Source organism: Myzus persicae, unplaced genomic scaffold (genome assembly GCF_001856785.1).
Source record: "Myzus persicae strain clone G006 unplaced genomic scaffold, MPER_G0061.0, whole genome shotgun sequence".
In the NCBI taxonomy this organism is placed as follows: domain Eukaryota; kingdom Metazoa; phylum Arthropoda; class Insecta; order Hemiptera; family Aphididae; genus Myzus; species Myzus persicae.
Window position 1 is genome coordinate 585,741 of NW_019100559.1, and position 18,182 is coordinate 603,922.

The following is an 18,182-nucleotide window of genomic DNA, read 5'->3' on the forward strand; positions in this document are numbered from 1 at the left end:
AAATTGTCATATAAGACATCTTTACACGGGGCCCTAGAAAATATTATTTTAACATTATCTTAAGTATCTCCATTCCCAAAAGGTTGTCAATTTTCAAAGAACCAATAAACTGAATAGTTTAGTTACCTAAAACTTCTATAATTATCAATTGGTAATAGTTAATACAGGCCAAATTAAAAAAAAAATAATTTTAAATCACTTGCTAAAGTCAAGAAATCTTGTGCTATACGTAAATAAGATAAAAATATACCTGAAGAAAATAAATAATAATGTGATTATGTAATAATGTTTATGTAGAAATGAAATTGTTGTAAATTTATTGAACCTTTTTTACAGAAATTGTTCGAAGAAAAATATTCATTATTTTCATAACAAACTTAAGGTACAGCGTCTCATTACGAAAACTGTTTTCGTCAAGTAGGCTTATAAATAGGGTAAAAGAAAATTGTAAAAAAGTATCATGAATATTTGTAGTGTAGGTAGTGTATTATTTTTTTTTTAAAAAACGCAATACATGCATGAACTTTTTCAGGTTTTTAACGAGCGTTGTTACATACATGCAAGACGTCAAGACCCCGGAGATTTAGTCACGTGGTTGTTTGTCCCTAGTAAGATAATATTAAAAATATTCTATTTTACTAGTCTTATAGGTATTATATTATGTATGAATATAATATGTATTCATATTAATTCCTTCAATATTATCGAAGACGCTGACGCGTTTTTAAAACGTGTAATTATTATACGTGCTAGTTGAAATAGCTCGCACGATTGCGAATAGGTACCTATGAGTTTATTGAGTGATTAACATTATAATTTCTATAAATTAGCCACGAACTGAGATCATTAAAAAAATTTTAAAATGGTGATAGGTTTGTCAATGATTGAAATTGATCCTTAAATAAAAAAAAAATTACGTCGACATAACGTATATCTATTATATCTATATATATATATAATATAGGCACTAGTATATACTTTGAAGTCTGACATACGTACTTTTCACTGTTTGACTTAATTCTATAAACTAAATTTACCTGTCGCTTAAAAAAATAGTTGCATACCTAGTTTTAATTTTGAAACTTAATAAAATCATATTTTTGACGGAAAGACATTGTGCTGACCTTAAGCACTGGCAGAAGAGCTGTGCCCATCTAGTTTATTATTGTATTTAATCTGCGCGCGTTATAGTTGTAACTTATAATTAATAATAATCATGTAAAAAAAACCAAGTTTGGTCCTAATTACCAATTATGACTATGTTTTAATTGCGAAAAAATAGTATATTATTTTATTCGACCTTGGCCATGTTTTTTATTATTATTTTTTGTATCGTATCATGTAGCCGAATATTTCACTGTACCGTGACTGCATGTCTGCTTGGAAAAAATACGATTTACGCACATTATTATGTTTTTGTTACGTCTGTGGACACATATACTTGAACAATCAAAAAAATGTCTTCTATATGTCTTTTATTGGCGCGTGTTCTACCACACGAACATGAGCTTTTGTATTTTATTTTTTGGCAATAAAACGGGTTTAATACTGTTCTATTTCTCTGGAAACCGGTGATGCGTTAAAACATGGAAGAAATCAATAAAACCACATGGCCTAATGCCAATGCAAGTTTTAATTACGACTTCCTCCAAAATATAATACAACTTGCTACAATAATAGGTTTGTAAGGTATCCATAAATATACAATTATTATTATTTTCAATTTTTCATGTTGACATTTAAAACAACAATAAAATATAATATTTATATCATATAAATACTATCCTACAATTTGTATACTTTGTGATATGACGACGGCGACATCATATAGCCTTTCTCTGTTTCCCTATAAAACACACATAGTCATAAATGTATGTGATATTATAATATCTCAACATCATTCCGCTTGGTAGTCAATTATTTCAAAGTGTACTTGTTCACCGCTGGGAGTTTAGATGCGATTCACTTAAACAACGTAATAGCGATTTGTGATACCTGTCGTTCACACAAACCTACGTCGGAAGGACGAAATTATGCGAAGGGAAATGTTTCATCTCTGTACATGTATATGCTATTATATGGCGAACTGTATGTAAACCAATAATTTAAAATATACATTTTTTTATTTATTTACCTTAAAGTACATTATATCAAAAAGTCAAAAAATTCAAATAAAAACCCAATAACTAATATATTATATTATATGGCTATTAAGTGTCACTTAAGTATAAATTATCATTTAAAAATGAAGCATCGTCAAGCATATATAGTTATTATAACTTTTTGAATATTTTTTAGTTTATATTTTACAGTAGACACAGACATCATACAACTAATAATTATTAACAATTATATAAATCATATTATATTAATGTCCATTTATAGTCATTTATTTATTTATACTTATTATTCATGATTTAATACAATTTAACCGTAAATCCTATAATTATTTCAACAATGGTTTAAGAAATATTTTTTTTTCTGGTACCTATGTACCCACGTTTGCAAAAATATATCACCTAGGTACTTATTTATGCAATGTGTTTCCATCGAGTTTTAATGGACCACGAGAGATGCAAGTAATAGCGTGTTATTCATTAGCGAGTAAAACTAAAGGCGGGTTTTATTATTTATTTTTTTAAATAATTTTATAACAAGCTGCGTTAGGGTTGGAAGTTTCACTTATACCTATATGATTTCAATTTTTCATATTTATATTACAAAATAAAAAAAATAATGGAAGCTAATAATATTATAGTAGATGTTGTATGTTTTTAAATCATGTAAAGTGTATAATGATTAATGGTATGTACCTGCTAAAGACGTTTTCGAGTACATTTCATGCCATACTTTGACTTAAGAATTTTTAAATAATGAAATCATTGAGGAGCCATTTTAGAAGATGATTCAATGAAAAAACACATAATACACCGGAACACACATCCAAAGGTGCATAATTACTTGTGGAATTAAAGCTCTAAAAATAAACAACTTAGTTGTATACATACACTATAACTTTCAAATGAAATCGTTTTGTTTTATAATCGTTATCATTTTATTGTGTTTTAAATTCTCTGTTCAATTTTACATACTTAATTTAAAGTGGATAGTAGGCTCATATTGTAAGAGTGAAACAATTAATTGTGTAGATGTAGTTATATTTTAAATGCATATTTTGTATTTTGAAAAAGTTGTCCCTACCTACCAAGTTTTTAAATAAATAAATTTAGTATACCACTTTTTTGTTTGTTTTCACTATTTCATCTCCACGAGGAGCAATACATTTAAATAAAAGTTCAATTGTGCGGTTTTCAACGAAAAAATAAGAAACCGGACCAAGTTATTTTATACGTCCGGAAAGTGCAGTAAAAAAAAAAAATTAAATTCAAAAACTTTGTGTTTTATTTTTTTATCGTTGACTTGGATGTGGTTAAAATACTAAAAGCTTTAACGTTTGCCACGCGTGAATTATATAACTTTACGGATTGAAAAGAACTTTGTGCAAAGTTCGATACCGTAGTGTGAGCTCCCACAACCAGTAGATGGGAAACACATAAGGTTCAATATTTACTTAGACGTTTCTGACAAAACAATTATACCAGTAAACCTGCCTTGCAACTTTATTGAATGCACATCTTTATTAAAAGCCGAGCAATGATCAATTTCGGATGCAAAGTTAATATAATATATATATATACATAACATAACTTTAATTTTAAACTCAATCCACTGGATTATCATGTTTGTTGGTGACTTAAAAAGTAAATTGGATTCAGTCGATTACTTAATACATTTTGAACAGCATAATATTGAAGATTGCAAACCAGGCAAGATTTTCTTTCAGAAAACACTTTTTCGTAAATTAAATGGTTGCATTTGCATTTTGCATAGCATATTTTAAGCATGTTTCTATCATTTAGAAATTCGCCACACATTGTTGGTGAAATTGTAAGGCTTCTAAGATTTATATAAATATGATATATTTATATACCATCTTAAGTAAAAAAGTTGAACATAACTAATAGCATTTGCAGCCAACGTTTGTTTTAGATTAAAAACAAAAACAAAAAAAGTTAAAAATTGTTCATATTCTATAAAATTGTAAACTTGTTAAGTGTAAACACAAATTATATAAGTTCTAAAAATATTTTATATATTTGATATTATTTTCTACTCAGTTACTAACAGTTATAGATATTTTCATAGCAACAAAATTAAACATATTATAAACATCACGACATTGGACCAAATTTAATGTAAAGTTGACAACATTAATTTTTTCCATAATTTTCTATTTTAAATAATTCGATTATGAAGATAGAAAAATTAAATATTTAAATATCCTCCTAATAAATTGCATTAGTTTATATTTTCAAAAGAACGAATTTGATTGTCCACCAATTAATTGTTAGTTTTTTTTAATTGTATGTGTACCTTCATTTTTTCCTTGTTAGTTAATCTGTTTAACTTTAAGTAATTACAAAAATATAATAATCCCATTTATACATTTATTTTATCCTACGGGAACAATTGTAAATGTTTTACGGGTTAAAAAATGTTAACGGACAATGAGCACGATCATTATTTGTATAATTCATACATATTGTGCATAGTGTATAGGTATTATAGGTGCCTATGCATATTATTTAATAATATTTAACGCATTATTAAACTTCTTACATCGTGTACTTGATTCACATTCAGAAAGGATTAAAGTATATGCATTGTAAATCATACCTTTATATTACAGATATACCAATCAATAGCTATTACAACTTAAACTTATAAGAAAGTAATAGTTTAAACAAAATTGCATTAATGATATTATAATACATATATAACTCGTAAATTAAGACGTTTTGTTATGGTTCTTTATAACACACAATATAATGATGTTAATTGATTCGATTTGGTGCTTACAATTAAGTTGGTAAACATTTAATTTTTTGATTATGCTTTAAATTGAACACACAACATGGCTTCAAAATATAATTTAAATTTATTTGCATGTACTATTTCGCCAAAATTTCTACAATTGAATTACACAAACCTTTGCATACATTTCTTTGATAAAAATAAATAACGCAAGCACCGTGGTTTATAATTTGAATAAGCCTCGATTTTATTTCTTAACTCTGTGTAAAATGTATAAAAATACTAAAACCAAAGTTTTAGTCTAATGAATAGCATATACTCGAATAACGTTTCTCATTAGGGTGTTGTCGGAAGCTCACCAACTAAATATTGTAGATACATTTTGAAAGTTACACGAAAAGGTTCCCAAGGGTTAATTTAGCGTGTAATGACCCTTATAACCACAAAACATTGTTTTGCATAATTGGCGTTGGTTCTATAAACCAGCAATAAATTACGATCGTGTTTATGCACTTTTCAAATTTCCGTGGCACCTACACAAAATATGGATTGCAAAATAACTTAGGTACACTATATCGTCAACCTTGAATAGGTTCACCTATTTCTTAATTATTAGTTGATAGACAAATAGGCAATTATTGCTTATACCTACAACACAACGAAAAGACAAATACTTTGAAGTTGTGAAGAAACTGTATTGGCAATACAAATAATGTTTTTCCTTATTCAATATTCTACGATGTCATAATTTAATACAATGTGAAATTAATTTTTTTATTTTGGTTAGATCAACCAATAAATATAAATCTATTATTTATCATTGGCCATTTATATGAAATAGGCATATATTTCATCTTAATACTACTATAATACTGAACTCAAGAAAAACATTTTTTATTATTTCAATAAATATTTTTTCAGATAATTTATGTATTATTGTGTGTCTAATCTTAGTAAAAATATTACATTAACATTTTTAATAACATCGAATTGCTTTAGCCTTTTGTATACTAAGTTCATTGCTTGTGTATTTTTTTAAGTTATCGTCTAGTCTAAACAATCAAATATAGGTATTGTAAAAACATTAAAAACACTTACGAAAATTATTTGAACTATATTAAATATTTATTAACCTTTCATATTTTGAGTTTATTAATAATAATTTTAAATAACCTAAGTATAATAAGTAATGTTTTTTTAATCATAAGAAGTTCAAAGATCACTAACTCATTACCTACAGATATTAATAATATGTTCTATAATTATTTTCTTTATAATAATTATTACTATAATATGACCATTAAATTTACATTTATTACATCTATAACGAGCACCTATAATGATTTTACATTACATATTGTGGACGTTATGAGTATAACTATTACAAATGTTTGACTGTAGTTTGTAATCAAATAAATTATAAATCCTGATTTTTCTTATAGTCATTTTAAGCGGTGAATCAAAATTAAAAATGATAATTATAAAATGACCAGTTTAGAGATATAAGTTATTACCAAAGAATAAAATAAATTATAAATTGGTCAAGTATTATCAATATAACTATATAAGTATGATAATCTGGTCATGAATTTTACTTCGGTGACTTTAAAAATTATTAATAATTGTTGCTAAAGTATTAAAATATACATGACTCAGTAACTAAAAAATTTTTTAAAAATTTCGTTATGGTCACAATTAAAAAAAAAACCTTTTACACACACAGCAATAACACATAAAATTAAATTAATGAGTTTTTACCACAAATGTGTATAATGTCATTAGGAACAAATTATAAATTATTTTTAAAATCATAATTATATTGGTACTTTTGTAAATTTACTTGTTTATAGTAAATATTTGTTTAAATGTACTTCATTACCGATAATGACCTGCAGATATAATTACTTCATTTATTATTTACTAAAAAAGCTTTATAGTATACCTACCTATTTTTATTAAGCTAGCATCTCAAACATTTAACAACTGGGAGTTAAAACATGCCAAATTATTATTTTGATTTTCTTAATTTTAAATTGAAATATCTACTAAAATTAAGATAATTTGATAAACTATCTCATTCATAGTTCTAAAGAACTATAGATATTCAAATTTTTTCAAATTTTTAATCGTTAATAAATATGGTTTAATATTGTAAATATATTTTGTAATTTGTATATAGAATTCATATGAATAAATAATTTTCAAAAAGTCTGTTTGTAACGTAATTCTTATATTCTAATCTTAAAAATAAAAATAGTGTTACTACTATATAATAGTTGATAGTCACTACCCGTGTAAAATATTATATAATAGTATTTATAGGAGGTAGATGTAGAGTTTGATTTACACCAATGATATTTGATACGTTTTAAATAAACCGATTTATGCGCTTATTCACGACCAGTCAAATACTGTGGTAGTTGGGTCCGACAATCCTCAATAAAAATCATGATCTTATCCAACATATAGAAAAGGCTATTGATCCAACGTTTTAATGGTCCCGTATTATGATTAATTCGTGCATAACCTGAAGCGCGAAAAACCGGAATGCGCAAGGTGTCCGTCGGTCGTCATACATGTACCTACACAGTACATAGCTCTCCGTAATCTTTTTCATTTTTTTTTTCCGGTTGTTCAGCAATCCATCCGAAACATTGACCTCGGCAGTATTCCGTTCTCATGCAAATGTACCGCAGCCACCTTAATTATTGCACTATTGTCCAAAATCCACGACGCAAGTAGGTATAATTTTTACGAGACTTTTTTATGCATGCTATTTATTTTCCTTTTTCTTTTTCTTTTTTAATGTACCTACGCATATACAATATACATACCGCACAAATTACTACGAATATTTTGTAACGTTTGCATTATTTATAATAAATGATAATGTATTATAATAATCGTTATTATTGTTATAATGCGTATAAAACATGGAGCTTCTGGTCACGTTTCTCGGGCTGAAGGTTGAGGCCTTGTCCTCGACTGGCTCGACTTGAAGAGGCCGCGTCTGCGGTGCCTATATTGCTGCGAGACGGCAATAGAACGTGATAACACCACCGACTGTGTGACACTTTAAATGGATTCATCCTGTGTATTAAGGTTTTTTTCACTTCTATGTATAACGTACGCCGGAATGTTGGGGAGCCGCTCCTACCAATATACCGCTATCGGCCTATTTAAGTTCGCGACAGTTCGGTTTGCTACTAAACAAAAAAGGATTACCTACAAAAACAAAAGCATTATGTTGTTCTTGGATGTTGATAATAGATCCGGTTTCATTTCATTTCTCTTCAAATAAACGACGTATAAGTATTCAATTTACGAGGTCAGAACTTTTTGAAAGGGACATAAATAAAATAACTTTCAATAGAGCGAATTCATATTGTAAATTATTTGTTCTAAGCGAACACAATCAATGTGCGATTACAATCGTCTCGCATATTATTTTTCTCCGAGAATGACCATTGACTAACAATAATGATTGGAAAATAAATAGTTTTCTACAACACACGGTTGTGATATAACTAATAACATTTTTTTATTTAATGTACAATTTTTGGAGCGTATCCGAATAATGGCAAAAGACTTTAATTTCATTAGGTCTAGGTCTAAGGTTACGTAAAGATATTGGTACTATTTCACTTGACTAATCATCTGTAACATAAAAACTGCATGCTTGATTGTTCAGCATGATATCAAAAAGATCGTTTAGTAATTAAGAAGAAAATATTACGTAACTCATAAAATTATATGCTAAAAAAAAACTGCAACGTTTTATATGAAGTACCTAAATATATCAACTTAATAATGTGGTACCAGTTATACTAGTAGGTAGCTAATAATAAAATTTTAAAAAATGTGGTAGGTATCTTAGGTAATAAACCGTTAATGATATGTACTATAACATCTACAAATATTATACATCATTTTAATCTGATTTTAAAATTAAAATCAAGTTAATAAAAATATATATTTTAAATATTACAAAGTAAACAAGTACACTCGATTTATTTTAATAAAAGCCTTAATCATATTTTTTTATTCTTGACATTTTGTTATTGATTTTGGCTTTATAATATTATGATGTTATAAATAGGTACATAACTAAAAATAAACTTAAACATAAACTTTTTAATAACTTTAAAATATTACTCAATTTTAATCATTATCAACATTTTGAAGATTGGGATTCGAATTAATATTTAGAAAAATATTAGATTTAAATGTTCTAATAGTTATAAAATAATGATACTTAATTTTTTTTTTAATTGTTCATACATTATTTTATCTAATAAAAAACGTTAAAGAACAAGATTATTGTAATTTATTATTTCAATATTAATATACATAACAAATAATTATTAAGTTGTATTATTAATTACTAAAATTTATAAGAACTAAGTTTTGACTGTACCTAACTACTATTTAATTTTTAATTTTTAATCTTAACTTATAAATTTTAAATATTTTATCAGTATGCATATCTATATATTTAATATTTATAGATTTTAGAACTAAAACTATTTTATAGTGAATAATTTTTATATATTAAAAAAAAAATGTAGTCCTATTAATAATTTTAAGATTGTTGTAGATATCCTGAATAATTGAGAATCAATAAGACACTAAAATATATATTCGATATTCAAAAAATTATAATTGACGTAAATAAAACATATTATTAAAAATATATTTTTACAAGTTATTTTACATTTCACATTGAGTAGTTGAATTTTTATTTAAATTATTTAATAATTTTTAGGTATACGTAATAACAGCATACACTACCCAGAGTGTGTATGGATATATTATTATTAATAACTATATTCTTTGAATTTATATTTTGATATTTAATTTTACCTATCTAGTGCAATATAATCTCTTAAACATAGTAGTCAACTTGAAAATAATAAAACGATAAAATCATAATTTTCCAAAATGTTGTTTAACTTAAACGTGAATAAATAAAAGTGTATCAATAGCAATATTATGTTATATAAATAAATTACTTACTATTTGGTTCCAGTAGTTGGTACTTTAGCGCAACAAGTAGTCGAAGAAAGATTGCAAAAGTAATAATAATAAAAAAAAAAAAAACGTTTTCTTCCCCGTTACGATCGTAATAGTAAAAAATAAAAAGTATATCGTACGGAACCACGCGAAGCGGACGAGAAAGGGGAACACCAAACACGGACCAAGACGCGCGTCCGACTGACAGCCGTTCGGACTCGGGAGTTAATACTTGGGGGAGCCCCTTCTTGCGCCGTGACGCGCACACCCTCCCGGCACGAACTGCCGCCGCGATCGCCTTTTTGCAAACAACCATGAATTATTACAAATAGTTTTAAAAACACCGGGGGAATGTTTTGAAATTAATTTTAAGGGCAATTAAAAACTGCGGGCAGGCGGGTGACGATGCAGTGGACGGAAAAAAAGTTTTAATAAAATATCCCAGCGGTATTTCTTATAGTATCCGCCGACACCGCAGCAGCAGCACAGTCCGGGGGGATTTGCCGCAATCAAAACGAAAGGGGAAGAGATACAATTGCTCAACAAAGTCTTCCGCAATATAACATGGCGATAAAGGCGAAAACGAAGAAAGGTAAAGGGCGGGTGTGCCGACAATGCGGATGAGAGATGAGTTTTTCTCGGGTATTTTCATTGCGCGTTAATTGAACACTATACCTATACGGCTGTATTATATTAATTATTATGGTCCAGAATATGAGTCGTGTATAATATCAACATTGCGTATAGACAGGGTTGGGTAATAATCAGTTACATATGTACCAAAGGTAGGAACGTAATCAAGTCACATATTTTGTAGCTCCTAACTTTTAATCAGTTACATAATTTTCAAGTAATTTTAATTTTCGAATTTATCTTGTCAACATTTTACTGTAATATTAATTAAAATATACTTGTATCTAAGGTCAACATTTAAATGATAATTGAGCGATGTGAATATCGTTTATATTGTCGTTTATAAATATTAAAATATTTTATGTACCTAATAAACAAGATAATATGAAAATTGATTTTTTTTTTTTATAACGATAAAATTATTGCCTATATTGATTTAAAGCTTGAAAATAATCATTTGATCATATTATGTTGAAAAAGATGAAATACACTCAACTAGATAGTGTTTATTTTTATCTCCAGTCTTCATATTTTATAATGTAGGAAGTAATATCACAAATTGACAAATATATGAGGGTATTTGTATTTGTATTTGTAAATGGATAATGTATTATTTTATTTTATATCGTTTAAAGGATTTGGTGTATAAGTATTTTCCGTGTGGCCACGTGTACAGACTTAACTGTGTTATTGATATTTCGTGTCAATATAATATATTATAGTTTGTTATTTGATGTTTTTAAATCTTATTTTTATAAGATGATCTTACATTGCATATTATTTATTATATTTTGTAATTAATTGTTTAGTAAATATTTCAATATGAATAATTTTAAATTTTAGTCATATCTTATAACGTATACACATAATACATATTTTTTTCTCACAAACATATGTATCATAAAATCATACAAATAAATATATTATTGTAGTATAGTATTATTATTTTATTGAAAGATAAACATGAATAATTATTAAGTATCTACCTACTTGCAACTTTAAATTAACCAAGTTACTTAACTTTAACTTGTAACCAGTTATAAATTCCAAAGTACTTTTATCTTGTAATTATATACACAATTTTAGTTGTAACCAGCTACAACTAGTTGAGTACCTAAATGGCTACATAACATGCCCATGTCTGCATATATTTAGGTATTATAGCTACTACCTACGCGCTTAGGGATTGTAAAAAGGAACAATATTTGTACGCCCCTCCAATAAAACCATCGATTAGTTAGTTGATGATACGAGTATAATAAAAATTAACAAAGATGGTTAAATTAGGTTAGGCCTTCCTACATTCTATCAACGACCTGTAGCTTAAACACAGTAGGTAATAAATTATTAATTAAAAACTCAAAATCATGATTGTCCATTAAATTCGATAGAAAATGTTGACTTTAATATTGGCACAAAGTACAGAACTAACATTTCATCAGCATACAATTTTTTTTTTAATCTACCAAGTACATCTTATAAATAAACCAATAAACGAAACAATAAAATACCTTTTGTAAATAAAGAATATGAGAAAACTAAAACAAAACGAAAAATCTGGGAAAATATAAATAACAATATCAATAGATTAGATTGGTATTATAAATAATGTAGACTATAATATAGATTATAATATTATAGAGGAGGGGTTTTATTATATCTATTTAAAAATAATATACATAAGATAAAAATATAAAAATAAATAATATGTAATCACTGGTGTTGTACGTAAGTACTTACCTATTTATACTTTAAATAAAATATGCAATAAGTATAGAAGATTAATAATGATAAATATATATAGGCATATAGCTTTCATAATTTTACAGAAAAACAGGAATTTTAGTGTAACGGAATGATAATGTATATTAACAAATGCTGATAATTTTTTTAATAATATCTGAATTAATTTGCTATAGAACAAATATAATATTTTATTGATTACATCTTAATAGAGTTACAAATAAATCTAGAATTTATACAGTTTTTTGCAGTGAATAGGTTTGAAAAGCTAAATAAATAATAATTAACAATGAGTCTTAAGATTAGGGAGGTTACTCAGTGTTGACAACCAGCTAAATTAATTTTAAAATAAATAATAAATATCATAATATTTATGAAAATATTATTATAACTGGATAGTGGTCACTACAAAAGTTTGGAACTTAATAATTTATTTATGTCGTTCATTAGCTCTCTAAAATTACATTTAATTATTATTATTTTTCATCTTGTCATATGTCGTTACGCTTACACACTTATTTCGTAAACTATGGTAATTATATATTAAAAAATGATTTAATGCTAAAATACCCATGGTTTATTTAAATACTTACTATGCATATTTTTTTTTATAGTTATAAAAAATATTTAATATAAATTGCCTTAAATTATTTAACGATGATAAGTACCTACTGGTGAAAAAAAAACACTGACAAATACAAGTATAATTATTATTATGCTCTTTTGAGATAATTTATATTAATAAAACCTAATCGGAGATTTGACGAGTTATTACTATTTTAGTAGATAGGTATAGCCCATCGTGTCAAAAAAACATACTTATCTTAGATCTAAGAACAATAATAATAATATGAACCTAAGTATTATGTACAATTTTCCATTTAGAGATGAGATATAGGTGGACAGTAATTTATTATCAGAGTTTCCATATCAGATATCTCTTAGTCTAAATACATTCACTTCAGTCTACTTATATGTATCGCGGTTTTGAGAATATTATTGGTGAACAATTTTGGATTCTGAGTGGAACGATGAATTTTATTGATTTTACAATAATGTGGTTTGTTTTTTTTTATTTTATTTGTGTCTGTGCACACAATAAGTAGTCGAAATAATGCATCGATTTTCAACTTCAGTTTCTTTTCCGGTTGGAAAGTGAATCTAGTTGTTGCATTCTAGAGGTCAAAATTTAAAATTCAAAGTATTTTCAAAGCAATGGGAAAAACAAAAAAAAATGAAGGAAAAGCGGAAATTTTTACTCAAAAACGATTTTGGTTTTTGGTGTAACTCTAACACGAATGATTATAGATACATGACATTTTCCCTGAATATTTATATTTGCATTTTCTATACACGTAGATACTTGAAATGTACACTTAATGTTTTTTTTATCATTTCCTGTAGGTACTTGAAAAATATTTCAAAATATTTTGCCTCGTTTTGAGTTGTTTACGTGCATTTCACTTTTCAATTTTTTTAGTTTTTTTTTTTTCTATAAATGTCAATAAAATGTTATTTGTTAAGCTAAAAATGTAATATAAATTTAATATTATATTGTTTATTATATTTTTACAACAGGAGTTAAAATATATTACAAATACATAAGCACAATTCTTTTTTAAAGGCATTTAAAGTTCAAATTATGACAAAATTCATCAAATTCAAAATTTACAAATTATTTTATAGTTTAAAATCTATAAAATTTTCAAATTGTATAGCTCAGTATTTAATTCTGTAACGAAAAAATTTTGAAAATATAAAACAAAGTTTTTTTTATAGTTATTTTAAGTTCAAATTTGAACGAAATTACATAATTAAACCAAGAATAACGTTTTAGTAATTTTGTTGTAATTTAAAAATATTATTCGTGGGTAGGTACTTGAAACTTTTAGAGTAAATATTATTATATTTTATACACACAATGGCATTTTGAAATACAATTTTTTAGACAAATATAATTTAACCTACCTACTATAATTTATAGTACTATGCTTATTTTATAGTAAATTACTTTGATCACAATAATATCATTAAATATACCTACTTAGTAATATTATAGGCTGACAGACCCATCTTAGCTCAGAATCATATTTCGTATACAATGATTTTATATCATTGAGTTAAAAATAAATACATCCATTACAGCGACATTCCTATACACCTAATGTACAGCAGAGCGTTACTCACTTAGCCGCTTTTTGTCTTTTGTCTTGTGAATAATTGTTAAGTGATTAATAAAGTTAATTAATATTTAATAACAGTTCATGTACCTACTACTATCGACAATATTACTGCACACAGTAATGGAGAGCGGACTGTTTACGGCGGGCACGGAAGTACCTGATCACAGACAAGCAGCAAATAGTGTAGCACCCACGAAAAAATAATGTTTATAAGTAACTGATGAGATTTGCTGTTTAACTATAAACATTTATGATTCCAAGTATTTATTTATACGATATACCATAATACATTATTGATTACACATAATTAAGAATAATAATAGTGCGGAATATAGTTAATAAAAAAAACCAACGGAAATACAATTATGACTTGAAATTCAAGTAAATAATGACACAGCTATAAAGCTATAAACTATAAATTATAGTAGGTAATATAATGTACATTTTAAATGACTACATAATATATATAATAATCAATAACGTCAACAAAATGTGTATATCACATTTAAGAGGTTATTCACTAATTGGCATTGTTCAAAATTAAATTACAAAAACACATTACAAATTCATACTTTGAATAGAAGGTACATAAAAAATAATTGTGTAAACATTTCTTATTAAACGAGTGTAAATAACTATTTACCGTACCTATGTATACTGCAGTACTACAGTGTATAGATACATAATGTTTTCATATAATATTGTTTTAATACATGTTTTTTGAAATGTGTTACTTCAGAATGACATATTTTGTTGAAAAATAATATTTTTCTCAATAATATGTTTCATAATGTTAGGAACTTTATATAATTTTGAGGTCATGATTCTCTAGCCATTTTTAATTATTAGTTATTACACAAATAATTTTTGTATTCATAAATATTTGCAAGCTTGGGAATAAACGAGTTAAAAGGTTAAAGTTAAGTTAAAAGTTAAATTAATTTTAACTTTTTAACTTAACTTTTTTAAATTTAATTTTCATTAACTTATTTTTGAACTTGACTGATTTTTATTAATGTGAACTTAATAAATAACGAATTACTTTTAATCAAATCTAATTTTGTTCATTTATAAATAATCAAATAATAAATATAATACAATTATTTTTGATTATATATATTGCATAAACATTTACTTTTTATTGTTTTAAACCATATAACTAGCTTCTTCTATGTATTAAAAAAATAAATAAATAAATAACTTAACTTAACTTAAGTTAATAAGTTAATTTTAAGTTTTAAAATAACTTTTAACTTTACTGAGTTTAAAAAAATAGGAAAACTATTAACTTTAAACTTTTTAAAATGTTTTGTATCAACTTAGCTTATCTCAGTTTAAAATTATCATTAACTTGCTTAGGCTTGAATATTTGCCTTTATAGATATTTTATTTCATTAATCTAAATGATACATCTTTCTTTTAAATTCAAGATACCTATAGGTACCTACTATATTATGTTCAAATTTAAAACTTTTAAATCTTAATAGTTTTTTAATCTGTATAATGTCTTTATGTTTGATTTTCAATACAGGTATTTTTCCTGATAATTATATATTCAAAATATTTTATACAGTTTAAGACATAAAATGTTGAAACATTTAAAGAACACTTAGTAAAAAAAATCATCCTTTTAAAAGCTTCATTAAACCTTAAGTTGTGTAATTAACATTTCAGTAAAATCCATTCACTTACCTCCGTAGTATATTTTATTATAAGAATATTTTTTCTTTTAGCAAATTTTTTCACTATTTTAAAAGTTGTAAATTCATGAGTAAAATATAAATACTTTTAAGTTTAAATTATTAAATAAAATACATTTAAACCTAATGGCTCATGTCGTCGAGAATATTTTGGCAAAACAAAATATACATATACTTACTAATACCTTTAATTATTTAAATAATTATTAAGATTGGATAACTTAGATTACACAAGACAACGCTGTATATTGTAGTAATTGTAAATTGTATGATAAATCGTACAATGAACATATCAGGGGGGACGAGGTGACCGAGTGGTCTGACTCTTCCGCTGCGACTCAGCCGGTCGCGGTTCGATCCTCGGCCACCGGGCGGCATTTTTCTCCGGACAAGTCGCGGTGACCGGAGAGCAAGTGCTGCCTTCCCCCACCCCCGGGGCATGGCAGAAACCTACGGGTGCCCCATTCGAAATTCTGCCAAAACAAACACACACGTGTTCCCCCCTACCGTACCAAAAACATACAAACCATCAATACAAAAACCTACAGTACCTACTAATAGCTAATGGCCACAGTTGCCGGGCTCAGGATCAATTAAAAAAAAAAAAAAAAAGAACATATCAGTATATAATATAATAAATAAATATCTTTTTATTCAAAATGAAAAGATGTATAAAAAGTACTAAACCACAAAAAATCATAATTGTACGTAAATTAGTAACAAAAACATAACTAATCATATCATCAAAAACATAATTTTTCAGTTATATTCAGTATTATTTACGGATAAAAGATTAATAATTACTTAATAATTATTCGTCATTCTTATGGAGAAAAATAACAATAAATTAATAAGAAACAATTTGTAAACAATAAACATATTACGAAAGTACCTATATAATTTGAATAAATTATTAGTAAGTGCCACTAAGTACCTACTAACAAATTATATTGGTACATAATCACACTTCAGTTTTAAATGATTACAATATTGTTTGTATTCTTACAGCATACAGGTTATATATTACCTACTTTATACATATTATACAAATCTATACTTTTTAAAAAAAAAAATATACAGAATGTAACAGAAAGACCTGACAAATGAAAAATGAAAAATTCAAAATAGTTAACAGTATGAAAAAAATTATATGGATAGTAATTAATTTTAAATTTACTTTTATAACTAGTTGTGTTTAAAAATCCTCAAAAAGAAAATTTTAGAAATAGAGATTACTTTTGAATTAATATTTAAGTGTTTAAAATTCAGATCCACTATATAGTAAATAATATGACCCTAATATTAGTGCTTTAAATTTAACTACTTTTGAAGAATCAAATACTGTATTTCGCGCTATATACATCAAAAACATTTTAAAAATAAATGTAAATAAGAACAAATGTAAAGAATATAGCAGAATCAGTTATTGTTAAATCAACTGAATTACCTACGTTATAAAACCTTAACATTTTCACCGCTTTGATATTTTTCAAAGATGTGTAACTACACTTAAAGTAAAATGTAGCAGGAAAACGAGAAAAAAATGAAAAACATTATTTTTTGTCTATAGTGACAACTCGTATAACCTGTACTAGTGTACGTCCGTACGTGTTTTCTTATAACCATGCCATGAATACGATTGTAAAAAAAGCTAATTAATTTGCAAAATTAAAAATATATAATTGATTATTTCTAATAACTCACATTTATTTTTACTGAAAAAATATTTTAGTACTTTACGTACATAGATATTATACGTATTTAATTATGTTACTCACATGAATTATAGGAATGGAATTAACTGATGGTAACTCAGACCTCATCTACAGTTACCTCTATAATTTGGTATTGGATTCAGTATTTTAAAATTGTATAGTATAATAATATAAGCATTTTTGTATAATTGTACAATGACAGTAGCTAACTTTCTAACGAGGACTCCACAAATAACAAACAAATATAAATATTTTATTTTAGTTATGATGCAAAAATACAAAAATGTTTAATATAATGTATTTACTATCTAACCATACAA

General features: G+C 26.0%; 1 protein-coding gene across 1 annotated transcript in view; it reads right to left on the reverse strand.

Annotated features, from left to right (window-relative positions):
• Positions 1 to 10,107, reverse strand: part of LOC111032937 (Ig-like and fibronectin type-III domain-containing protein 1) — a 93,172-nt gene extending 83,065 nt beyond the window's left edge. The window contains exon 1 of the mRNA XM_022313433.1: positions 9,892 to 10,107. The gene's annotated coding sequence lies outside the window, so the exon portion shown is untranslated. The remainder of the gene's footprint in view (positions 1 to 9,891) is intronic.
• Positions 10,108 to 18,182: the final 8,075 nt, after the last annotated feature.